The sequence below is a fragment of the Pleurodeles waltl genome, chromosome 11 (genome assembly GCF_031143425.1).
Source record: "Pleurodeles waltl isolate 20211129_DDA chromosome 11, aPleWal1.hap1.20221129, whole genome shotgun sequence".
Lineage (NCBI taxonomy): Eukaryota > Metazoa > Chordata > Amphibia > Caudata > Salamandridae > Pleurodeles > Pleurodeles waltl.
The window spans coordinates 816137888-816164032 of NC_090450.1; positions in this window are offsets into that span (position 1 = coordinate 816137888).

Below are 26145 nucleotides of genomic sequence, written 5' to 3' on the forward strand. Positions count from 1 at the left end.
ACATCTGTGAAATCGTAAGGGAAAGTGACAACTCAGTGACCATACACTGCGTGAAAACGACACACAGTAGAGAGGTAGTAGTGTTAAAGTACATGTAGTAGGCAGGTTTGTATTCTTACCTGTGTCTCACTGGAAATATTGCTGGATCACCGAGTCCCTGTTGTGCATGTCTTCTTCCCCTGCTTCCTCGTCTTCACTGTCCACAGGCTCCACAGCTGCAACAACACCGCCATCTGGACCATCCTCCTGCAGAAAAGGCACCTGTCGTCGCAAAGCCAAGTTATGAAGCATACAGCAGGCCACGATGATCTGGCACATCTTCTTTGGTGAGTAGAATAGTGATCCACCTGTAATATGGAGGCACCTGAACCTGGCCTTCAGGAGGTCGAAGGTCCGCTCGATCACCCTCCTAGTTCGCCCATGGGCCTCATTGTAGCGTTCCACTGCCCTTGTCCTGGGATTCCTTACTGGCGTCAGTAGCCATGACAGGTTGGGGTAACCAGAGTCACCTGCAAATGGTGAGGAACAACTGTTAGACACGCACTAACCTGGAGGGATATCCCCAGACCCAGACAACCATTCCCACTGACTTGCTTCCAAGTGCTCACCTAATAGCCACACACGGTGCCTCTGGAGTTGACCCATCACATAAGGGATGCTGCTATTCCCCAGGATGTAAGCGTCATGCACTGAGCCAGGGAACTTGGCATTCACATGGGAGATGTACTGGTCTGCCAAACATTCCATCTGTACATTCATAGAAAGATAACTCTTCCGGTTTCTGTACACCTGTTCACTCCTGTGGGGGGGTACCAAAGCCACATGTGTCCCACTGTAGGCAAATCCTCCACCTGAGGGAAAACAATGTAGCTCCGCATATGTTTCAGAAGGGCAGACAACACTCTGGACATTTCATGTAGGTCAGCGCCCACCAGAAGAAAGATATTTGGCGTGCCATCGCCAAGGGTGTCCGGACACTGGGGTTCTATCACAAACGGAGCACCCACTGCCATAAAAGATGGGAGGACATTCGCTGCTGGAGCAAGAAGACGGCGGAGGCTCAGCTGGGGATGGCCTCCCAACGTGGGAGGGGTGCCCGTCGCACCATGACCCCCTGATGTTCAGGATCCTGGCGGTGGCCTACCCGGAGTTGGATGGGCGCTTGAGGGCATCACAGCAGCCACAAGGGGGTGAGTACACTCTCATTCTGCTGACTTTGCACGCAGTGGAGGTGTCTGGGTGGGGGAGGTGGGCTGTGGGTTTCACTAGGCCAGGGCGAGTTCCGTAGGCAAGGCCCATCCGTATGTCAGGCCATGTGGCACCCAAGCCCACCTCTGTAGAGTGCCAAGTACAGCTAGTCATGCCCCTGTGTCATCTATGTGTGCAGATGTCATCCATAGCCTTGTAGGCCATTTCCCAGAAATTGAACAGTGGATCCCAAGAGCGCAGCGTAGTGCAGGGGGCTTCTGTGTCTGTCGTGTCCGCTAATGGTAGCGGTAATGAATGTACTCAACATGTCTTTCTTCTGTCTTCCCCCCCTTTTTGTGGTCTCCCTGTTCTTGTGTGCATTACCATCACCAGGCAGAGGAGCAGTGGCAACAGAGCGCGAGGGAGCTGCATCCCACATGGCCCTGGAGGGCGACACTATGGAGTCTGAATTCACCAGTGGGACGGAAGGCAAGGGGAGCTCCACAGCGGGGACTGGAGCTGACACCAGCGACACAGACTTGTCCTCTGATGGGAGCTCCCTTGTGGTGGCGGCAACATCTGTGCCCCCGCATCTACAGGTACAGCCGCCACCCCCCCTACCAGCACCGCCCTCCCAGCAGCCCCTCAGCCTTTGCCCTGTGCCCCCTCACCCAGGAGGGTGGGCATCACCTTCGCCCCAGGCACCTCAGGCCCTGCCCCAGTCACCCCTGCTGCCCTTTTTGAGGAGGCCATTGACCTCCTCAGGTCCCTCACTGTTGGGAATCTACCATTTTGAATGCCATCCAGGGTGCAGAGAGGCAGTTGCAACAAACAAATGCATTCCTGGAGGGCATTCATTCTGGTCAGACGGGCCTTCTCCGAGCTTTTCAGACTCTGGCCTCAGCACTGATGGCAGCCATTGTCCCCGTCTCTGGCTTCCCCCCTCCAACTTCCTCAACCCCGACCCAATCCCCTGTACCTCAGCCTATTCCAAGCACACCTACAGACCAACATGCACACACGTCAACACCCAAGGGAAGCTCAGGCAAACGTAAGCACCACACATCCCACAGGCACTCACGCAAGCATCACACACATGCAGACATACCAACATCCACTGCCTCCATTGTGTCCCCCTCCTCCTCGTCTCCCTCCTCCCTCCCAGTCTCGTCTACATTCACACCTGCATGCACTACCTCTACAGCCACTACATCCCTCTCCAGCATACCCTCCACCACACCCCGCTCACGTGCAGTCACCACCCCCACTATCATTCACACGCCCCTGTGTCCTCTCCCAGTGTGTCTGTGACGCCCCCTCCCAAGATACACAAATGCAGGCACACACCCACCCAACAGTCATCCACCTCACGACAGCCTCCAGCGCATGCACCTTCACCCAAAGTCACCAAACGTACACCTCCTACAACCACCACCTCTTCCTCCACTCCCAAACCCCCTCCAGCTACCCGTCCCAGTGTGTCCCAAAAACTTTTCCGTCTACCCTTGACCTCTTTCCCACACCTCCCCCAACCCGTCTGTCTCCTAGGTCCCGAACTAGCACCTCAGCCACAACATCTCCGGGACCAGTGGTGCCTGTAGTCACCGGAATGTGGAGTGCACCGGCCACCAGGGCAGCCAGTGTGGCACGGAGCCACAGCACAAACAGTCCCCCACCTGTGAAGCATCAGAAGTTGGCCAGTGCCCGGCGGGAGAGGGGGAAGACTCCAGCCACCGAAGCCGCTCCCAGGGGTCCCGCTGGGAGTGTGGAGTCAGCTGTGACACCTTCCAAGGTTGGGAAGGGCCACAAGAAACCCGGCAAGTCTGGGAAGAGCAGCACGGCGGAGAAGACCGCCATCATCCCTGCTGCCCAGGCGGCCACCGCCAGCAGCAGCCCAGCTGCCCACCAGCCCAGCTGCCCAGGAGGCCACCGCTAGCACCAGCCCAGCTGCCCAGGAGGCCACCGTCAGCACCAGCCCACCGTCAGCACCAGCCCGGCTGCCGAGGAGGCCACCGCCAGCACCAGCCCAGCTGCCCAGGAGGCAACCGCCTGCACCAGCCCAGCTGCCCATAAGGCCACCGCCGGCACCAGCCCATCTGCCCAGGAGGCCACCGCCATACCAGCCCAGCTGCCCAGGAGGCCACCGCCAGCACCAGCCCAGCTGCCCAGGAGGCCACCGCCAGCACAAGCCCAGCTGGGCCATGAAGGACCGCCAGCAAAAGGCCTGTTGTGCCATGAAGGACCGCCAGCCCCGCTGGGCCATGAAGGACCGCCAGCAACTAAGACCCTGCAATGGAGACCGCGATCTGAAGCACAGCTGAACAGGGCACCGCCATCTCAAGCACCGCTGAACAGGGCACCGCCATCTCAAGCACCGCTGAACAGGGCAAAACCATCGGAAGCACCGCTGAACAGGGCACCGCCATCTGAAGCACAGCTGAACAGGGCACCGCCATCTCAAGCACCGCTGAACAGGGCACCGCCATCTAAAGCACCGCTGAACAGGGCACCGCCATCTCAAGCACCGCCATCTAAAGCACCGCTGAACAGGGCACCGCCATCTCAAGCACCGCTGAACAGGGCACCGCCATCTGAAGCACCGCTGAACAGGGCACCGCCATCTCAAGCACCGCTAGCCCATGAGCGGCAGTGGCACTGACGCAACTGAGTCTATCACGGGGTGAATGATGCACTCTGGGTACCATGCCCCCTCCAGAACCAGTAGAGACTGTCATCCACTACCTCTGTCCTTAACAGGATGAAGCACTCTGGGCACCATGCCCCCTCCAGAACCAGTGGAGACTGTCATCCACTACCTCTGTCCTTAACAGGATGAAGCACTCTGGGCACCATGCCCCCTCCAGAACCCGTGGAGACTGTCATCCACTTGTGAGACTGTGGCTTTGCACTCCCCAGGATTGAACAGTGGGCAGACCACCCACCGTAGAGACTTGATAGACTGTGGCTTTGCACTCCCCAGGATTGAACAGTGGGCAGACCACCCACTGTAGAGACTTGAGATACTGTGGCTTTGCACTCCCTAGGATTGAACAGTGGGCAGACCACCCACTGTAGAGACTTGAGAGACTGTGGCTTTGCACTCCCCAGGATTAAACAGTGGGCAAACCATCCACTGTAGAGACTTGAGAGACTGTGGCTTTGCACTCCCCAGGATGGAACAGTGGGCATGTGGCCCCCTCGTGGATTTGGCATTGTGCACTCAAGCAGCTGAGGTGCCCCCCTTTCCCTCCCCCTGAGGTGCCTGTTTTCTTGGTATCTGATGCCCCTGCAGTGTTCTCTCTGTCATGGTCGGGGATCTTGTGTGGGCCTCGCCCATACCGTGTGGTCCCAGTGTTCCACGGACTATCTTAGTGCACTTCCTGGACTACTATGCTTGATATTTATTTTGTACATGGTGTATATATATAATTCTGCCTACTTGTTTTTAATATATTACAATGGTTACACTAATTTTCTATTGTCTTTGCATTCTTCCGGAGGGTTTGGGAGGTGTAACTATGATGTATTGATATGCATTTGTGTGTGTTGTAGTGGGTGAGGGTTGGGGTGTTGCGTGTGTGTGTCCCTGTTTTTTGCCTCCCCCTCCCCTGTGTCGTAGGTGCAGTACTCACCGTGGTCTTTGCTGCCGGCGTTCGTGCTCCTGGTAGAGGAGCAGGAAGACTATCGCAGGGAGAATTTGGAGTTCTGGGTCCATGGTGTCCTCGTTCCTCGTGGGGTGTATAGAGGTGAGCATTTTCCCTTTTTCCCGCCACGGTCGTATTTGCAATTTTTTTACCGCCGGCCTGTTGGTGGTTTTACTGCCGCTTTAACACCGTCCGCCAGGGTTGTAATGACCACCTCTGACTTTTTACAATGGGATGCTATGTCCCATTTCGTCACCATACATGATGTGCCTAATAATTTACAGTCTGCACCCTCAAGCACTCCCAAGAGAAGCAGTAGAGGGAAAAGACCACCGCTCAGCACAGGACCATAGACAATTTGGTGGCCAGTTGCTCCCCATATATATGTGTAATTTGGCAAGACCATAGCACATGACAGACGTCTGGTGGCTCATTTGTGCAGCAGTAGTATGCAGGAGTGGCGAGGAGGTCAGCCTTATCAGCCTTAAATAACCGGAGTGGAGTAAGGTAGGCACAATGCAGGTAACGTGTTTTTATTCACCTGGGTTTGGAAGAGATAGTGATAATCCTGAGTGCCATTAGGGCACCCCTCCAGTCATCATCCTCCATCAGACCTAGCCATCCATCCCATATAAGCCTGAGGTAGTGCACACCGTCTGGGGCATTAATGATGAGAGTGTGATAAATCTGAGAAACTCCTCCTTTGCCAAGTGCCCCCAGCAGGACCTTCACCTCAAGAGAAATAAACTCTGGGAGAGATGTGCCCATGGCACTTGTTTACCCATTGCGTGGGAGGACTGCAGATATTTATGAAATAGGGATGTCACTAATACATACTGATCACTAACTTCCTGAAAGGAAAACATGTGAAACCCACCCTATATGTCACCCAGCTGGTTAATGCACATGGTGTCCCACTTGCCAAATCCCTTCAGAGGCACCACCTCCCGCAACCACCTACCCTGCCATAATGGAGTTTGCTCTCTCATCTGGAATAACGCAAGGCAGCTCTGTAAGCCAGAAGGACCATACCTGTCACTTCTGGCATGACCATTGGAATTGTCCCCCCATAAAGCATAGCCAGTATTTGTCCCATCCTGGTTAATTTGAGCATATGGGCAGGATCAGACCAGCCTACATTAAACTAATCATTTAAGACGAGGACCTGGGCTGCTAGAAAGTACAGGTATAGATTGGTCATGCCAAGGCCGCCATCATACGGAGCATGTTGACACTTGGTATATGCCAGGCGTGGCCTGGATTATGCCACAAGAAAGGAGCAGCCATAGAGTCCAGCTCTCAGAATAGATGGTGGGGCAGCATCAGGTGGATATTCTGGACGAGATACAAGAATCACAACTGTGCCATCTTCTTATATAGAGCTATAAATCCCATTACATTGAGTGGTAGGGACTGCCACCTATTGAGGTCCAACTTGACTTGATGAATCAGAGGCTTAATTTTGAGACCAGGTCATCTTGGGGTGCAGTCCGTGTACATATTTAAAATTGGTTTGGCACACAAGAATGGAGGACTGCCAGGCTATACAATCGCAGGAAGTTGAGAGAGGCACTACAGCCGACTTGGTGGGATTTATGTGCAGACCATAGGCTTCGGCAAATAATTGTAAAACCCGAAGACAACGAGGGTAGCTGAATTGGGGATTTGAAAGGTATAGGAGGACGTCATCTGCAGATAATGCTATTCGATACTCATGGGTAACGTCCCATTCCCATCTGCTTATCTGCACATCACAGCAAAGGAGTCTGGCGAGTGGTTCAATAGCAGGCGCGAACAGCAAGGGGAAAAGAGGAACCCTTGACTGGTCCCTTGACAAATGGGAAACAGCCTAGAAACCGCCTCATTTATCTGCACAGGGATAGCGGGTTAGAGTAGAGTAGAGCAATGCATGCACAAAAACGAGGCTCAATACCAGCCTTCTCTAATACTTGAGTAAGGGAGCTCCAATTCACCATATCAAAGTCTATCAGGAGTAAGTCTAAGGATGATGATAGAAGATGACGGTGTGCTAATGCCACATGGAGCTGTCTCAGACAATGTCCAGTGCTTTTTTTTAGGCATAAAGCCACATTGGTTGGGACGGGTAAGGGTTAGGAGTACACATTGGAGGTGCAGGGCTAGGCGGGTCCAGCAGATTTTAATTTCACCATTAATGAGTGAAATTGGCTGATTTCATCTGGATAGGAGCCATGGTCCACCGACTCCCTAAAAAGAGCCAACAGATGGGGAGGAGGAGTCAAGTAGATCCCAGAACTTTGTGTAATATTCAGTGGGATGGCCATCAGGTTCCGGTGTCTTCCTAGTTGCTACCGCCGAGATGGCTACGTCAACCTCCTCAAGTGTGAAAGGATGATCAAGGTCTTGCCTCTCAACAAGAAAGAGCTGGGGAAGATGAAGCTCATCCAGAAGAGGAGACACCTCCGGGGGCAGAGGAGCCTCAGCATATAACTATGCATAGTACATCGCAAAGGCCTGACCAATGTTGGGAGCAGTGTGAAATTGGGTACGAGGAGTCTGCAATCTCTTCCGCCAATGGGCCAGAGGCAAGCCAGTATAATAGTTTACCATTGTTTTCTCCCCAGCCATAGATATGAGCTGTGCTCGCTTGCCAAATGTGTTTCTCCGCCTCCACGCAGACAATGCATATCTCCTCTCAAATCAGCATGAGCAGCTAAAACGCATTAACTTGCGGATCTGTAGCCAGGCTCTCTTCCAAACGAAGGGCTCCCGCTTCAAGGGAGGTTACATAACTATTCCTATCTCTCTCCTTCTGGTATAGGAGATAATCGCAAAGCCTCTGATAATAGCCTTACCTGCTGCCCAGAGCGTACTTACAATGACCACCATTCCGTTGTTAGTGTCAAAGTGTGCTTTAATTTCACATTCCACATCTTCAACATAATTATCATCCTGTAGATGTCAGGCATTGAGCCGCCATATCGGGTGAAGCACACCAGCAGTCAGACCCATGTGTGCCAGCACGGGGACGTGAGCTGATCTTCCTCGTAGGAGTGTCTGTATTTGGGTAATAGAAAGGCAGTCAGTGGCAGACGCCAGAAGCAAGACTATATGTGCATGGGTGTGATGGGCAAATGAGGTGTGTGTATATTGATGAGTTCAGACGTTCCAGATTATTCAGATATCTCACAAACCCAGAGAAGTCACCCAACTAAACAGGTGACGAGCCCCTGCACTTCGATGTTCTGACAAGGTTCCAGTGGAGTTCGCAAATGGACCTGTAATGGCGTTAAAGTCTCCACCTATAAATGTGGGACCTGGAGGAAGGTCAGTTATGACGTTGGTGAGTGTATTCAGAAAAGTGTCCCGGGTGGTGGGAGGGACGTAGACACAAAGAAGGTTCAGCAGGTGTTCCTCCAGTGAGCCAGTAAGGGCTAAGTATCGGACCTGGTTATCTTACCAGGTGTGCATGACCACCACAGGAAATGTACGGCATAACAGGATTGCTCCCCCCGGAGCCCCTGGCATAACCTGCATGGAACACTCAATCATAACTGTGTCACGCCAGAAATAGGCAGTACGTCCCTAACAAGGGTGTTTCCTGCAACATCAAGATTGAGGGCAAAAATCTAGTTGCATATCGCAGTACTGTGGTGCGTTTAATATGGTCGAGAAGTCTATTCATGTTCCACGTCATAACGTGGATGGGGGTCGTTTGTGAGTGTAGCATGTCAGTGAGGCTAAGCTGTAAGAGCCGCCGGTGGTCTGAACGGTGGTGCAATTATGAGAATAGTACCAGTAGTAGGTGTACCAGTGGGACATCATGCAATGTGGAAATGTGGTGCAGTGACTAAACATAAATGCTGAGTGAAACATAACCTGCAACAACTGAAAGAATTTAAACATAACACAACCCCGACTCCCCCACACCATACTTCCTAAGAAGCATCTGTCACCCAAAAGCAAAAAACTAAACAGAATAACAGTGCGTTATGAGGTGTGGAGTAGTGGACCCCTCCATGATACAGAATCTATCCTGTCATAAGACGTGTCCCTCACCATAGACACATGTCAGGCTCTCCGCTGAGGCAGCAATTCGTGGACAATACAGGTGATGTCGCTATGAGGCAGGTACGTTAGACTCCCCCGAGGTTAGGGTTAGATCAGTTTGGCCGCCCGCACTGAAGCTGTGAGCCCCTCCTCCGCCAGAGCCAGCAGGTCCAAGGCCAGGGTTGGTGGACCCGGTGAGCCAGTGCTGGAGGAAGGTGAAGAAGCCCTTGTCTCACATCCTCTTCTCCTGGAATGTGTATGAACCAATTTATTTGAGAGAGCCATTTTCTTGGTCATGTGTGCCAGGACTCCTCCCGATCTGGAGGGCGAGCTGCCCAGCCTGTGGAGTAACCTCTTCTCCATAAGCCATTCCCATGCTGACTCTGGTGTGTCAAACAAGTGTGAATCTATGTACCTATGTCCAGCTACATAATGGTAACTCCGAATCTAGGCATGTTTGGTATCAAACAGGTCAGAATCATACCCCAATACTGTTGCAAGTATTGTAAGTATGATTCCATGCACTCTGGGCGCTCCTTAGAGGACCCCCAGCATTGCTACAGGGTCTTACAGGGTTTTCCGGGCAGCCCAGCTGCTGCCACCCCTCAGACAGGTTTCTGCACTCCTGCTGCTTGATCTGATCAAGCCCAGGAAGGAAGTACAAAGGATTTCCTTTGAGAGAGGGAGGTAAAACCCTCTCCCTTTGGAAATAGGTGTGACTGGCTTGGGAGGGGTAGCCTCCCCAAGCCACTGCGGGCACATTTGGTGCCCTCTGGGCATAAACCCGTCCACACCGGTTCAGGAAACCCCAGTCCCTGCTCTAAGCCGAAACTGGACAATGGAAAGGGGAGTGACCACTTCCCCACTCATGGTTGCTGCCATCTTGTTTACAACATTGGCAGGTAACTCTAGGAGCACCTGAGTAGCCAGGCCAGACAGGTGACATCAGAGCCCCTCCTGATAGGTGCTTACCTGGTTAGGTGACCAATCCCCCTTTCAGGGCTATTTAGGGTCTCTCTCTTGGGTGGGTCCTCAGATTCGGCTTATAAGATTCAAGCAGGACTCTGCAACCTCCACTTCGACTTCTGGCCACTGGAACCGTGACTGGACCCTCCAGGAACCGATAATGCTGCTACAACGAGGAAGACACTTATGCACCTTTGTTTCCACGTCTCCTGACAGCTTTGCAACATTTCCACGGCCGTGCATCCTCAGAAGGCTGCAACTCTTCAGCCTGCACAAGAAGAATGAATCCCCTTTGGAGTGGAGGAGTCACTCCCCTGCAACCGCAGGCACCTACAGCAAGCGACGAACGGCTGCATGGATCTTCCCTCATCTTGTGCTGCATGGATCCTGCCTCACGGGTGGTGGTCCCGAGTAGTCCTCTTGGTCCTCTCTGCAAGCTGGCCAGCTTTGGTGGAGGTAAGCCTTTGCCTTCCCACACGGGCAGTACCACCCATGCACTGCTCTTGCAGCTGCCAAGGCTTGTTTGCATCTCCTTCAAGGGATCTTCAGGTGACGCGTAGCTCCAGCACCAGCGCTCTATTCTGCAAAGCACAGCCTCCTGTGTGGTTCTCCAGCGGCGTGGGATCCTCTTTTGTAGTGCTGTGTGGGCTTCTTCTGCGCCTCCTGTGTCGCGGTCCTGTGGGACTCCTGTGGGTGCTGCCTCTGCTCCTGTGGACTCTCTGTGATTCTGAGGGTCCGGAGTGACTCCCCCTTCTGAGTTGAGTCCTCTTGGGCCTTGCTGGTCCCTGGCAGCACCCCTTTTCCACTAACCGTGACTTAGCCTTTGCCAAGGCTTGCTGGTGGAATTCCTGCACCGGCACCCATTGACAATCTTCCTTCCAGCATGGGACATCATCTGCATCCATCAGGAACTCTTCTCCGGCTCCAGGGTTGCAGTGCTGATCTGTTCTTCATCACTCTTGACCAACTCCTGCAACTGCAGCTGAGTGGGTTGTAGCTCCTACTCCTCCTGGACTCCACTGTGACTCTTGGACTTGGTCCCCTCTCTCCACAGGTCTTCTTTCTTTAGGAATACACCACTGGTTTTCTTTCTGTCTTGTCTGGGTGTCTTCTTTTTCTTCTTTTCCTCCTTTTGGGTGGTTTGGGGAAAATCCAATGATTTACTCCTGCATTCCTGGTCGCTCGGGAGTACTGTGTTACTTACCTTTGTGGTTTTATAGTACTCCCAGCACCCCTCCACACATTTTACTTATCTAGGTGGGGGTTCCTTATTCGCCTTCCTTTTTTTAGTATATGGTTTATGCTCCCCCTAGGGTCACTATTGGTTATTGCCATTTACACTGTTTTCTAACCTTTTCTATGCCTGTTTCTGATTACTAGTGTATATATTAAGTGTAGTTCTTACCCCTACTGGTGGGCTGGCCTTCTAGTATTTTATGGTGATTGGTTCCAAAAATATAGTAACTTCATTTTTGTACAACTGAGGGTTTTCATTGTGTAAGTGCTGTGTGACTACAGTGGTATTGCGTGAGCTTTGCGTGTCTCCTAGATAAGCCTTGGCTGTTTATCCACAGCTACCTCTAGAGAGCGTGGCTTCTACACACTGCCTACACTTCACTAAGAGGGGATACCTGGACCTGGTGTAATGTGTAAGTATCATAGGTACCCACCTCACACCAGGCCAGCTTCCCACAAATAGCTTGTAGGATGTTAGCTAGATCTGCGTCTGGAGATTGTCTTTTGTCTGAATTTTCACCGCCATGTGTCCCCTGTGGCGTGGCATACTGGTCAATGTGGTGTCGCGATAAATGAGGTTTGGGAGCTTTGTCCTTCCCCCCTGTTCATGCGGGGTTCTTGCAGACGGGGGGTGAAAATATGGCCCACTTGCTGCAGCGCAGCAGCACAAGCAGCCACTCTGCAAATGTGTGTCAGTAACTTAAGTATCAGATCTAAGAAGAATACCCCTGTTCAGTTTGAGGTCAAGGAATATGCGCTATAATTACAGCCCACCTCACAGGTCATCACCCATGAGGCACGTAAAGCAACATGGACAGGGTTCCTCAGTAGCATATGTCCACAACAGCACTTCAGGTAGTCACTGGCATGAATGCTTGAATCGGCGCCTGCTAGCAGTAGGCCTGCTGTTCATCCTCCACAGTGGGGGTGAAAGGTAACAGTGAGGTGGTCCCTGCCCTTCCTTTTATATCAGTATCTGTAACAGCCTCTCCAGCAACTTTGGGCCTCTCCACGCTATCTTGGAGTCAGGCACCACAGCCTCGCAGCTAGTTTTGAGCACTGGGAATGAGATATCAACGGCAGCAGCAAACGCAGGGGGAGGCAATTTGTAGAGGCACCGCACCGGGACTCCTATCGGGATACATTGGATTGCAGTGGATGACAAGGGGGTCCAGAGCACTCTTAGAGTGCGACCGCCATCTTGACCCCCACGCCTTCTAACATTTTCTTTTAAACTAATTGCCGCCCAATATTACTACTCTGTGAATAATAAGAAAAATATCTTATTACATCTCCAGATGCATCTGAAGTAAAAGGCTGAAATGTTCTCCCACTAATTTTCCTGATTATAAACATCATGTAACTTTGTATATTCAGTATAGAACATCTGAGGTTTATGTTATCAAATGGCACCACCTTCACAGCAACATAACCTTTCATTAGGCGACAGAATCCATACCATCCTGTATCAGAATGAATGTTACCAAAACCGAGCTGCAGTTTTAAACATAGGGCCTTAATTACAAGTTGGTGAACAGAATACTTTCACACATGTGGCTGGTATCTCATCCTTCATATTACAAGTGCATTATAACCAATGGCACATATAATACAGTGGATGGAATATCCACAATGTTTTGATAGAGTACCCCGTCAAACACCACAAAATAACATGATGGACATAGAGTTGAAACTTTTCAAACACTCACCCCCAGTCACAAATCTGGGTTTGAATCCATTGTTATTTTGCTCGCCAGGTCAACACTGTTTGGACCCAGCCATATGTAAATCAGCCTGGACCCTGCCAAGCCAGGTCCTCCCTGGACCGGAAACAAGCATTCAGGTGCCTGTTTTGGGGATTCACCCCTCATCAGCCAGGCTAGCTTGACTCCAGTGGTGCAGCGAGCAAGGGACCCATGTCTGGGCATAACCTAGCTACTTAGGGCGCACGTTAGAACAGGATGTTACGGATGCCACCCTGATGGAAAAAGGACCACAATATTTAAAGATCACAGGAGCTGCCTCTATAGCGGTTCCTGTGAAGACATGCATGCAGGACGAAGTCACAGGTGCTCATCGATCCAGTGTGGCGATGAGTCGGCGTTTCTGTCGCACGGCTGGTGCTGCATCGATTCCTCACACAGGAAGTCAGGCTGCGCCGTTCTGGCTCTGCGATGCATCGATCCAGTAGGGCTGTACGTCAAAGTTCCATTCGAAACGCATGCACTGTGTCGATCTCCTCTCAGGCATCCGGGCTGCCTTGTTCCGGTTCGACGATACAGTGATTCTTTCACCGCTGGGCAGGCTGTGCGTCCAAGCCCTTGGAGAGCACTTCTCAGCAGAGCCAGAGGCCAACAAGGCAGCAGGGCAACAGAAAGGCAGCAGTCATTCACAGCAAAGCAGTCCAGGTGAGTCCTTTGGGCAGCCAGGCAGCTCCTCTTGGTAGGTTGCAGGATCTGGTTCAGAGTGTCTGTCCCAGAAAGTGTCTAGATTGGTGGGATCAGGGACCCAGTTTATATACCCAAAAGTGCCTTTGAAGTGGGGGAGCCTTCAAAAGTGGTTCTGAAGTGCACAAGGTCCCCTTTCAGTACAGGTCTGTCTGCTAGGGTCCCAGTAGGGAGTTTGACAGTCCATTGTGTGAGGGCAGGCCACTAGCCTTTGAAATGTAAGTGTCAGGCCCCTCCACCCTTCCAGCCCAGGAAGACCCATTCAGTATGCAGATGAGTGCAGGTGTGACTGAGTATCTTGTGTTTGTGGTTGTCTGGGTGAAATGCACAAGGAAGCTGTCAACCAGCCCAGCCAGACGTGGATTGGAGACAGGCTGTAAAGCACAGTTGGATTTTAAGGGGCAGAGAAATGCTCACTTTCTAAAAGTGGCATTTCTAAAATAGTAACATAAACCCCAACCTCACCAATAAGCAGGATTTTCTATTATCATTCTGGCCATACTAAACATGACCTGTTTACCCCTTTCTGATCAGAATCTACCACTCAAACAATATATGAGGGTAGACCTAATGTTAGCCTATGAAAGGTACAGACCTCACAGAAGTGGAAAACAAATTTAGGAGTTTTCCACTACCAGGACATATAAAACACACAGGTATGTGTCCTGCCTTTTACCCACACAGCACCCTCCCCTATGGGTTACCTAGGTCCTACCTTAGGGGTGACATAGGCATCAGCACCAACCCCTTTACTAAAATACCCTTTAAGAATAAACCATCCCAACCTCTACAGTCTTTCAAACAAATATCCCAGGATGAATTTATGGATTTGGTCAAAGCAAGCAGACCTTCTGGTTGCCCTTCTGACCCTTGCCCACCACAAATCTTCAAGAACATCCTGCTATCTACTTCTGCTGCCACACCTGTAAGAAGAATCATCAACAACTCTTTAACTTCAGGAACTTTTCCTACAGACCTGAAAAAGGCATACATACGACCATTATTAAAGAAAACAAACCTAGACCCGCAAGACCCCAACAACTACAGACCTATCACAAATGGACCTTTCCTGGGCAAATTGATAGAAAGAGCAGCATTCGCCCAGATGTCACAATTCATTGAAGACAATTCTATACTTTCAGACTTCCAAACTGGATTCCGCCCAGGAAGAAGCACTGAATCGGCACTCATGGCAATCTGGGACGATCTTAAAAACACAGTCGACCGAAATGGAGTTGCTGCACTACTTCTCTTGGACCTCTCAGCTGCCTTTGATACGGTTGACCATGACACCCTAACTCAAAGACTCCACGAAGCCGGCATACAAGGGATTGCTCTCAACTGGATTACTTCCTACCTCCAAAAAAGAGCGAATATCATCCACTCGCCCCCCTTCTCGTCCGAACCCTACCTCACAAAAACAGGGGTCCCCCAAGGGTCAATCATCTCACCTTTGCTTTTTAACATCTACATGATATCTTTACCAGAACTGATCAATGAGTTCCATCTCACATGCTACAACTATGCAGATGACACACAAATACTACTTCAATTAGAAGACCCCAAAAACATTGAAAAGTCACAAATCTTCAGTTGCCTCAGAGCCGTTGATCAGTGGATGACCTGGAGCCATCTCAAACTAAATACCTCCAAAACAGAAATACTCATATGTGGTGACTGGAAAAATTATGACCCTCTGTGCATCTGGCCTGAAGATCTCGGACCACCTCCTCAATTATCCAAGGAAGTGAAAAACCTAGGAATCACCATGGATTCCAAGCTAACTATGAATACCCAAGTAGACAAATTAGCACGCACAAGCTTCATCACCTTAAAGACTTTACGACGCATCTTCCCCCACCTCGGATTTCCACACAAGGTGCAAGCTACTATCTCACTTGTATTATCCAAACTGGATTATGCCAATAGCCTCTACCATGGATCATCTCTATCTGTTATGAAAAAACTACAACGTATCCAGAATTCCGCAGCCAGGCTACTACTACATATAAAGCCGCAAGACCACATCTCCCCTGCCTTGAGAGCACTACACTGGTTACCCGTTGCCAGAAGATGCACTTTCAAACTGCTTTGTATCACCCACAAAGCTATACATGGAACAGGACCGCTTTTTATCAGAAAGAAAATTACCAAATACATCCAACAAAGAACCCTCCGCTCAAAACTGGCACCCCGCCTTAGAACACCACCATACAAGAAAAAGACTGTAGGTGGTACATCCTTCTCCGTCCAAGCAGCAAAACTATGGAATTCATTACCCCCAACTATTAGAGCCACAGATAACTTTCTTGTTTTCAGAAAACTACTCAAGAGTTGGCTCTTTCCTTCATAACCACCTTTTTCAAACAACTATGAACTGCATATGCCTATGTGGATAAATATTTTTTCAGATTATATGTATATTTCTATTTATTTATAGTTTCTTTGGAAAATATGTATTGCTACTGTCATAACAATAAAATACACACACACTCTTTTAAACCTGTCTGACTAAGTATTTTTTACCCATGATTCTAATTATGTATTGTATGTGCATATGTGTGTATTCGTGTGTGTGTGTATAAATATATATATATATATATATATGTGTATGTATGTGTATATGTTGTTTCTGTGCTTGGCATGTTGTGGATCATTGCATGGCTCCTGGTTTTTTGGGTTGTTATACTAGATATCTATGAATTTCTGCTCTCTTTTTTCATCACTCTTATGTCATGTCTCTATCAAACTATCCTCCATTCTCACTCTGACTCATCCCAAATCCCTTCGACCACTTTCATCTCCTAAATATCTCTGCCTAAGCTCTTCCCTCCACCTCCACATCTAACTCACCAAACCTCACTCTACCTCTGTGACCTCCCACACAACCCTACTAAATTCTCCTGCATTCATCTCACCCTGCTACTATGCTCTCCCTAACCCTTCCACATACTCTTCCCCCCTCCGCCCCCCTTTATTCATCCCAAGCCTTTGGATTGAGTAAATGAAGGATATACTCCCAATTAACACTTTTAGATTTCTTTCCTCCTCCACCCCTCCATTACTCCAGTCAATCTAACTAACAAACTCTCACATCCGCAGCTCAAATTAACTCATAATAATACTAAAACTGTACTCATTATTAAATTATACTAATCACTAATTCTTGTTGGGTTCCGGAGTAGCGTGCTACTCATCGAAAAGCGCTTCGACGCCTCGTCAGGGGTAGTAAGCGCTATATAAATACGATTACAATACAATACAATATGTAGAAAAAGAGGAGTTTAAGGCTTGGCAAGTACTTTTAAATTCCAAGTCGAAGTGACAGTGAAACTGCACACACAGGCCTTGCAATGGCAGGCCTGAGACATGGTTAAGGGGCTACTTATGTGGGTAGCACAACCAGTGCTGCAGGCCCACTAATAGCGTTCAATCTAAAGGCCCTGGGCACATGTAGTGCACTTCACTAGGGACTTACAAGTAGATCAAATATGCCATTTGGGTATGAGCCAATGTTACCATGTGTTAAGGGAGAGAGCATATGCACTTTAGCACTGGTTAGCAGTGGTAAAGTGCGCAGAGTTCGAAAGTCAGCAAAAATGATGCCAGAAAAAAAGAGGAAGGAAGGCAAAAAGTTTGGGGGTGACCCTGTAGAGAGGCCATTTCCAACAGGGGCCCTAAAAACTATTTCCAAAAAGAAAAATGTACAGTAAACCTTTCCAGATGAAGGAAAATATGGTGGGAATGGCAAGGCTCTACGGTGTGCTGAGGACTTTCATTCTCACACGCATTTGGCATCCAGTCATTTTCTGTCTTACCCATAGGAGTATCAGTATTGATACGAAAAACTGCACGCATGTGCCATTAAAGGGTCTCGGCATAGCAAGGCAGCCTCGTAGAATCATTGCACAGTTGACAAGAAATATTTTCAAATTAATCTTGTTCAGTTTGTTTCCATCCAACATGCTATCTCTTTGGAGGATTCCATCTGCCAGTGTGTCAGCTGAGTAACACCTTATCGATGTCCGTGAAATCTGGTACAGATGAAATGGAAACAGATTCAAATCACATCCTGGCAAGAGAATCATGGGTAGACAAAACATAACTTTCTGCAACAGCTCATTTTCATCATATATCTTAATACAAGGTTCGACTCTTTCAGTTATGGTCTCTAAAACAAAATAATGATTTTAGCATGCATATGTTGTGTTAAGTGATGCAATGTTTGGCATGTCCTGTACGTTTTGGTGACTTGTGCTTGTCTAGGTCAGTTTTGGTCAGTTTTGATACTTTGGGCCAGATGTAGCAAAGTTTTGCGAGTCGCAAATGGCCCGAATCGCTATTTGCGACTGTGCAAAATCGGAAATGGGATGCAAAAATCCCATTTCCGACTCGCAAAAAGCGATGCGAGCCGTTACCGACTCGCAAAAATTGCAACCCCATTTTGCGACCCGCAAATAGGAAGTCGCAATTTGCGAGTCGCAAACCATATGCAATTGCAACTCGCAAATTGCGACTAGTCGCAAAAAGCCCAGTTTGCATGTCCAATTTACCACTAACTCAGAGCAGGTGGTAACCATTACCAAAGTATAAAAGGAGACCCAGAAGGCATCTGGGTTACTCAAGATGGCGAAGATATACCTGATAGCAGTGAGGAGGAGAGTCCACGCAGCCCAGCAGAGGAGGAGGAGGAGCCACAGACAGGAGAAGATCTATAGAACAAGGCAGACTCTTTTTCAGCAAACTGAGGAAGAGATATATGATAAATACCGCCCTTAGCAGCGCAGCCATACTAGAATTAATTGAATTACTAAAACCACAGCTAGAACGCCAGACTCTGCGCGGCTGCGCCATCCCTACACATGTGCAAGTGCTATGCTCACTGCACCTCTTGGCCTCGGGGAGCTATCAGGGGGTCATTGCTGTGGCAGTCAAAGTGCACTGTCAAGGTTCCTCAGGGCCTTCCTAGATGCCATACTCACACACACATGTCTCACTTCATATACCTACCCAGGAATGAGGCAGAAATTAACAGCACCAAGCTGGACTTTTACCGGATTGCCAACTTTCCCCATGTCATAGGATGTGTAGATGGGACACATATTCAAATTTCCCCCCCCTGCAAACCTGGAACATCTGTTCCGCAACAGAAAGTGTACCCACTCACTCAATATTCAGGTTGTTTGTGACGCCCATTATGTCATCACTGACATTGTCGCAAAATTTCCAGGCAGTACCCATGACTCCTACATTTTTAGGCACAGTGGGATACACCAACGCCTGGAACGTGGGGAGTTTGGAGACAGATACCTCCTAGGTAGAGCTGCATACACCTTGCAGACATACACACAGGTCACTGTGCACACCAACCAGGACTTTCTAACAGTGTAATGTTTGTGCCCAACAGGTGACAGTGCATATGCTCTACGGCCATGGATAATGACTCTGTTCTTAACACCCAGCAATGATTCAGAGAGGCGATACAACAGTGCACATAAGAGGACCAGGAACATCATAGAACGCACCTTCGGATTACTGAAAGCAAGGTTCAGATGCCTCCACCGCAGTGGAGGTGCTCTCCAGTATACCCTCATTACAGCATTCAAAATTGTTGTCGCATGCGCCATCCTGCACAATATTGCCACCCGACGTGGGCTACCTCTCACCCCTGCAGACCCAGATTCTGAGGGTGAAGAGCAAGAGCACCCACATCGCCATCATGGGGATCGGAGTATAGCAAATCAAGGCAGACTGAGACGGCAACACATCGCAACCCAATACTTTGGAAGGTACATGTCAACTTCAACCATAATCACCTATTGACCAAATAGTCCATTTGTTAAGTGGAACATAAAAACTATTTAATACGTGCAGAAATTCAACTATTTACAATTACTAACTGTTCATGTACATCAAAATGCAAACCATGCATGGGGTACATTGCTGTCATGTGCCCCAACATCAGGGACAGGGTTCAGTCTATGTCCTACGGCGGCCCCTGCCAGCCTGGCTGGTCCCTGGTTGTTCTGCAGTGCTCTGCCTGGTACTCCCACTCCGGAGCACCCTAGTGTCACTGGCAGAGACACTGCTCACTGTAGAGCCCTCTTTGCTGTCCTGGGGTGTGTCCCCTGTGCCCCTGGACAGATGCTGTGCCTCCATTAAATCAATCACATGTGTGATCCGGCCCAGGCCTCTAGCCACATCCCCAGCAAAATGGCCCATTTCTACTTGGAGGCCAACTGTCCTTCTCGACAGGCCAGTGGTGTTAACTGCCAGTCTGCCAATTGATGTGGCCATCCTGTCAAGCCTCTGTAGCAGCTGACGGTCCCTGCGCCGCCCACCCTCGCCCTGTGCCAGTAGTCCTGCCACCAGTTCCCTCATGGACAGGGCTAGGTCCCCAGTGTTTGTGCCAATCACGTCCAATTGGGAATGGAGCTGCTGTATGCTGGCCTCATTGCTTCTTACAAAGTGGTGCAGCACCCCATTAATACGCCCTAACATATTGTTTTGCAGGTGCTGACCAACAAGCAGCTGCGCCTCGCTGTTGGTGGTAGATGGACGGCCGGACTCAGCCTGCAGCCCTGCTCTCCTGAACCTGCGTCGCCTGCGCAGCGGTGGATGCCCTGTGTGCTCTACTGTGGCACTCCTGCCTGTTGCTGGCGCAGCCTTCTGAAACACTGTTGCAGCAGGTGTTAACATCACAGGGATGGTGTTGGTCGTGCAGGTGGGAGTGGTGGCAGCTCCTGTGCTGTCCTCATGGGGCTGGCTGCTGTGGCTTGTGGTGGTGTCTTGTAGGAGACCTGTGGGACATGGGGAACAGACTGTCAGTGTCTACTATCTGTTGCACACTTCCTAATAAACATTTGCCTATGAACTGCCTACTTGACTACATTTCCCATAATGCATCATTCTGGTGTTTGCTACCCTGTAATGGAGCTTTCTTGGTTGTACATGCCCCTGCGTACATGGTGGGTGGGGGTATGGCATTGATGGGGCTACAGGCATATCACATGGTACTCACCGGTTGATGTAGTGGGCTCAGAGGTGCCAGATCTCCTATTGCTGTCACTGCCTCCTGCTCCAGGGTCTCCTCCACCCTTTCTTCCTGGGGTGTGGGTGGTGGTACGGATGATGGTACCCCTCCTGTGCCTCTCATCTCCCGGAGCCTTTCTGCCACCCTCTCCTTGGTCCGGGAGCGGCGGTCATATCACCGTTTTTTGATCTCTTCCACACTCCTGTGGCTCACCCCCAGGGAGTTCACTTTTTCTTGGATCTCCAGCCAGAGTTGTTTTTTGGTTGCTTCTGGCACATTGAGGGCTGCCTTTCCGAAGAGTTCATAATAGTGCTGACAGCATTCTTCTGTCAGCACCTCCAGCTCCTTCTCAGAAAATTTGAGTTTTCTTTTTCTTGGTGTTTCAGCCATTGTAGCTGCTGTTCCTCCTGTTGGTTGTGCAGCAGTTTAAAATGGGTGTGTCCTCCCTCCTCCCAGGTGTATTAGTAAACTTCCTGGCTGTGATGTCATCATCATGTGCCAGGAAGTGTTTCCAGAGTGTTCTGGAGTGTTCTGCAGCACCTGCAATCAATTTACATGATACTCGCAATTTGCGACACCCACTCTCAAATTGCGAGTTCGTTTTTTGCGCGGTCGCAAAAAGCGGCCTCGCAGACAGCGGACTCGCTATCTGCGTTGCGACTCCGGGTACGAGTCGCAAATTGTACACGGACATTGTACCTGCATTCCTATTAGCGACACGCAATTTGCGAGTCGCACATACTCGCAAATTGCTAGTCGCTAATTTTTTTGTACCTACATCTGGCCCCAGGTTCCATTGCCCGATTTTGGTGTCCTTGGTAGTGTTTTTGTGCCTGATTTAGAGTTTGCCATATGGGTAATCCGTCACAAAAGTGGCAAATGTCCTTTTTGCCTTACTAAAAGTACAGAATGTACTCCTCTTGAGGAAGTTGGATGGATATTCGTTACTTTTGTGAGAGTACCTGTCATCTCAAATCTACATCAGGTTTTTAGAATCTGAGTTGGGAGGATGGAGTAGTGTCCATTGGAATGGTGGAGGAGGTTACCCAGGGTACTCCACCCACCTCATATAGAGGTGTCCACCGGCCCAGACGTCGTCTCTGTACACTGAAAGGAACTGTTATGATTGCATGTCTGGTCAATGTGCTAAAAGTTTGTTGGATGACCACTATCAGCTTTGATGGCCATCCAGCAAACTTTTACAAAGCTTTTATTTTTCAGAAACAAACTCCCAAAACCAGGGGTTTTCTTCTGAAACACAAAAACCTAATGACTCCACCCTGGGTGTATTCTCCCAAGGTGGTGGGGGGAGGGATGACAATATTATTTGGTTCCTGTCCCTAACCACCGACAGACAGGAAAATAAAAGCAGTACACCGTCCATACTAAATGTGCGAACAATGTAATGTCCTTCTTCTGATAGCCTCTATTCCGTAGGGCCATCAAAGGAAGTATTTCATTGATGGAGCTTATGGGAACTTCATTGATGGGTTACTTGTGGTCTGCTCTTCTTTAAACGGGAGGGTAGATCGAGGATTAGCAGACAGGGTACTCTGTCACATTTATGACGAGTACCCTGTGCGCCAAACTCCAATTCAGACGCTTAAATGCTCATTCTGAGTTTGGCGGTCATTACCGAAGACCGCCGTGCAAACGGCAGCCGATACACCGCCAGGGATGGCGGAGTGAAGACCGCCACATTACGAGTGACCCACACAACACCGCCAAAAATAGAACGAAGGAACAACACCGCCGGCCCAAATGATGGTATGAAGGAGGTGGCTGCACCATCACTACCGCCATGCTGAGAAAACACCACCGCCAAATTTTGAGTCACAAATCTGCATCGCGGAACCCAACACTGTAGTAATCCATTGGCAGTCCAAACCGCCGCGGGAAACAAATACCCTCCACCACATTAACACTGCACCAGCTGGATTAACACCAATGCCAACACCTGAAACACCTACACACACCTGTCCACAGCACTACAAAACCCACCCCCACACATACCCAGAACCCTTTGCAACTAAAAACCCTGACAGAGCGAGAGAAGAGCACACTGAAAGGAGGCACTGTACCTAGATACCACAGGCACCATCATACTAAGCATGCATTACACAACACACCACTGCACATAAACACCACAGAGCACATGCACATAACATTACACATATTCACAACTACAAACAGTACACACAGAATCCCTGCACACCATACACCACCACCTACAACACAACCACCATGGCACCACAAAAAAAAAACAGATTCACAGAAGAGGAGCTCAGGGTAATGGTCGAAGAAATAGTCAAAGTGCAGCCGTAACTGTTTGTAGCAATGGTCCAGCTCAGGGTAATGGTTGAAGAAATAGTCAAAGTGCAGCCGTAACTGTTTGTAGCAATGGTCCAGCAGACATCCATAGCCTGGAATAATGACTTATGGCAGAGTATAGTCAACAGGGTGAATGCAGTGGGGAACCATCCATGCACAAGGGAGGACATTTGGAAGAGGTTGAATGACCTTAGGGGGAAGGTATGGGCCATGGCTTCCAGGCACCAAGTAGCCGTCATGAGGACTAGTGGAGGACCTCCACCACCTACCCCGGAAATGGCACTGTGGGAGGAGATGGTCCTGGCCATACTACATCTGGAAGGGCTGACGAGAACTGCTACTGGACCGGACACTGGTAAGTCTGCTGTACTCACTGGTCACCATGTCCCTGTGCACAGCATGAACCCCCACCACCTTCTCCCCCCTCAAACCGCCCGAACGTGCACAAACTCACAACTTGGTGTTTCAGCCATTGTAGCTGCTGTTCCTCCTGTTGGTTGTGCAGCAGTTTAAAATGGGTGTGGTCCTCCCTCCTCCCAGGTGTATTAGTAAACTTCCTGGCTGTGATGTCATCATCATGTGCCAGGAAGTGTTTCCAGAGTGTTCTGGAGTGTTCTGCAGCACCTGCAATCAATTTACATGATACTCGCAATTTGCGACACCCACTCTCAAATTGCGAGTTCGTTTTTTGCACGGTCGCAAAAAGCGGCCTCGCAGACAGCGGACTCGCTATCTGCGTTGCGACTCCGGGTACGAGTCGCAAATTGTACACGGACATTGTACCTGCATTCCTATTAGCGACACGCAATTTGCGAGTCGCACATACTCGCAAATTGCTAGTCGCTAATTTTTTTGTACCTACATCTGGCCCCAGGTTCCATTGCCCGATTTTGGTGTCCTTGGTAGTGTTTTTGTGCCTGATTTAGAGTTTGCCATATGGGTAATCCGTCACAAAAGTGGCAAATGTCCTTTTTGCCTTACTAAAAGTACAGAATGTACTCCTCTTGAGGAAGTTGGATGGATATTCGTTACTTTTGTGAGAGTACCTGTCATCTCAAATCTACATCAGGTTTTTAGAATCTGAGTTGGGAGGATGGAGTAGTGTCCATTGGAATGGTGGAGGAGGTTACCCAGGGTACTCCACCCACCTCATATAGAGGTGTCCACCGGCCCAGACGTCGTCTCTGTACACTGAAAGGAACTGTTATGATTGCATGTCTGGTCAATGTGCTAAAAGTTTGTTGGATGACCACTATCAGCTTTGATGGCCATCCAGCAAACTTTTACAAAGCTTTTATTTTTCAGAAACAAACTCCCAAAACCAGGGGTTTTCTTCTGAAACACAAAAACCTAATGACTCCACCCTGGGTGTATTCTCCCAAGGTGGTGGGGGGAGGGATGACAATATTATTTGGTTCCTGTCCCTAACCACCGACAGACAGGAAAATAAAAGCAGTACACCGTCCATACTAAATGTGCGAACAATGTAATGTCCTTCTTCTGATAGCCTCTATTCCGTAGGGCCATCAAAGGAAGTATTTCATTGATGGAGCTTATGGGAACTTCATTGATGGGTTACTTGTGGTCTGCTCTTCTTTAAACGGGAGGGTAGATCGAGGATTAGCAGACAGGGTACTCTGTCACATTTATGACGAGTACCCTGTGCGCCAAACTCCAATTCAGACGCTTAAATGCTCATTCTGAGTTTGGCGGTCATTACCGAAGACCGCCGTGCAAACGGCAGCCGATACACCGCCAGGGATGGCGGAGTGAAGACCGCCACATTACGAGTGACCCACACAACACCGCCAAAAATAGAACGAAGGAACAACACCGCCGGCCCAAATGATGGTATGAAGGAGGTGGCTGCACCATCACTACCGCCATGCTGAGAAAACACCACCCGCCAAATTTTGAGTCACAAATCTGCATCGCGGAACCCAACACTGTAGTAATCCATTGGCAGTCCAAACCGCTGCGGGAAACAAATACCCTCCACCACATTAACACTGCACCAGCTGGATTAACACCAATGCCAACACCTGAAACACCTACACACACCTGTCCACAGCACTACAAAACCCACCCCCACACATACCCAGAACCCTTTGCAACTAAAAACCCTGACAGAGCGAGAGAAGAGCACACTGAAAGGAGGCACTGTACCTAGATACCACAGGCACCATCATACTAAGCATGCATTACACAACACACCACTGCACATAAACACCACAGAGCACATGCACATAACATTACACATATTCACAACTACAAACAGTACACACAGAATCCCTGCACACCATACACCACCACCTACAACACAACCACCATGGCACCACAAAAAAAAAACAGATTCACAGAAGAGGAGCTCAGGGTAATGGTCGAAGAAATAGTCAAAGTGCAGCCGTAACTGTTTGTAGCAATGGTCCAGCTCAGGGTAATGGTTGAAGAAATAGTCAAAGTGCAGCCGTAACTGTTTGTAGCAATGGTCCAGCAGACATCCATAGCCTGGAATAATGACTTATGGCAGAGTATAGTCAACAGGGTGAATGCAGTGGGGAACCATCCATGCACAAGGGAGGACATTTGGAAGAGGTTGAATGACCTTAGGGGGAAGGTATGGGCCATGGCTTCCAGGCACCAAGTAGCCGTCATGAGGACTAGTGGAGGACCTCCACCACCTACCCCGGAAATGGCACTGTGGGAGGAGATGGTCCTGGCCATACTACATCTGGAAGGGCTGACGAGAACTGCTACTGGACCGGACACTGGTAAGTCTGCTGTACTCACTGGTCACCATGTCCCTGTGCACAGCATGAACCCCCACCACCTTCTCCCCCCTCAAACCGCCCGAACGTGCACAAACTCACAATTGGCCCGATACCCACCCTTGCATGCCACAGCTCCCCACTGATGCCATTCCCTCACAACCCTACCTAGTGCATGTATGCCTCACACAGCAGTAAGAACCACAACTACCACAATGCAACATTCTCTACCCTTGCCTGACTGCTACGTCCATATCACATCTCTGCAATTGCACGTTAAACCATGTCACTCCCCATCACCAATATGTGGTAGGAATGCACATCAGTACATGGCAATGACAGTAGCAAGACAAATGTAAACTGCACTCCAAAATAGGGTCATTGCAACCTTCCAATTTGGAAACACAAGCAGTGGACTGGAAACTGTCAATGCCATTAAAACCCTGCAAATACCGTAAATGACGGCATACAACCATTTGTGTCACTGCTACAATACCATCATC